The 1,374-nt window shown below is 33.3% G+C and overlaps 1 non-coding gene across 1 annotated transcript; it reads left to right on the top strand.

Annotated features, from left to right (window-relative positions):
- The first annotated feature begins 825 nt into the window (after positions 1-825).
- Positions 826-956, top strand: MIR5775 (microRNA MIR5775). The gene has a single exon (NR_126633.1). It is a non-coding gene; the product is annotated as a microRNA MIR5775 (primary transcript).
- The last annotated feature ends 418 nt before the right edge of the window (positions 957-1,374 follow it).

Genomic DNA, 1,374 nt, shown 5'->3' with positions numbered 1-1,374 from the left:
CACTGCCTGATCTATTTGAGCCAAAGAACACTTCGGGATGATAAACAACGTTCTTAACATAGTGTTGAAAGCCTTGCAATATTGTCACGTATTTGCAAGGAGGGCCAGCATAGTTTCCTAGAAGAGTTAGTGGGAGAAGCATTGGCATTGGGACATATCACTGCCGGGAAATACTAGGGCTTGTTTATGGAAGTGGGAGAGTTTTTTAAGAGGACTATGTCATTTCTTGCAGCTTCAAGAACCAGATATTGGTGCTCTTTGGAACAATTGGGAGTCTGGTTGGATTTCCATTAAGAGAAATTATAATCGTATGCAAAATGAGGGCGAGCCCTGGTGCAGCGGTAAAGTTGTGCCTTGGTGACTTGTTGGTCATGGGTTCGAATCCGGAAACAGCCTCTTTGCATATGCAAGGGTAAGGCTGCGTACAATATCACTCCCCCATACCTTCGCATAGCGAAGAGCCTCTGGGCAATGGGGTACGAAGTTTTTATAATCGTATACAAAATATACAACTAGAAGAGGAAAAAGAAAGATAAATTTGAATTTAAAATATAATAAATGAAAGGAAAGAGAAGAGAGATAGACACAAAACATGTTATATAAATTGTTGTAAGCCATCACTTCTCTTCCATCAAATAGGCTTAGCCTCATTCTAATAGAAAACAGATTGTGAAGGGCACATCTATTTGAGACATGGGTATTTTCTTCTGCAACACTGCTGATTTAGCATGGTACATCAAATAAGAACTACATTCCAAATCGTCCATCCCAACAAATTTTAAAAACAAAGTCATTGAAATCCATGTAAATTACAATAGCGTAACTAAATTCTGGAAGTAGTCTTTCCTTTTTGGTAAACTACACTTTCCCTCTTCAAAAGTTCTTATGGAAAAGACACATAAAGATGTCTGTTTGCATACAAGCCATAAGCTCTTTTGAGAGCTTCTCTAGAGTATGGGATTTTAAAATATATTAAATAATTATTTTTGAGAGCAATCTTTAATTATTTTATTATTGAGATCTTGGCTATTTCTTCATTTGTTTATATTATTTACATTAAAACGTAATTAATAATTTAATATAAGATTTATTTTAAAATATATAAAATAATTAAAGATTGCTCATTCTATCTGAACTTAGAGAAAGGTTCATGCCTAATTTTAATTAGACTAGTTTCAAGTATGGGATTTTCTTCTATGGGATTGAAAATCCGTAAGCCTCATATTATATTAAAAATATATTTTACGAAATAATTTAAAATAAATGGCTCATGTAGGTCTCAAACATGTGACTTTCGCATTATTAGTACAACACTCTAACCAACTGAACTAATAAGCTAATTATGTTAAAAAATAATTAACATTTATATATATA

The sequence above is a fragment of the Glycine max genome, chromosome 4 (genome assembly GCF_000004515.6).
Source record: "Glycine max cultivar Williams 82 chromosome 4, Glycine_max_v4.0, whole genome shotgun sequence".
NCBI classification, from domain to species: Eukaryota; Viridiplantae; Streptophyta; class Magnoliopsida; order Fabales; family Fabaceae; genus Glycine; species Glycine max.
The sequence above is the reverse complement of the archived record's forward strand: the minus strand, read 5'-3'. Positions and strand labels throughout refer to the sequence as shown.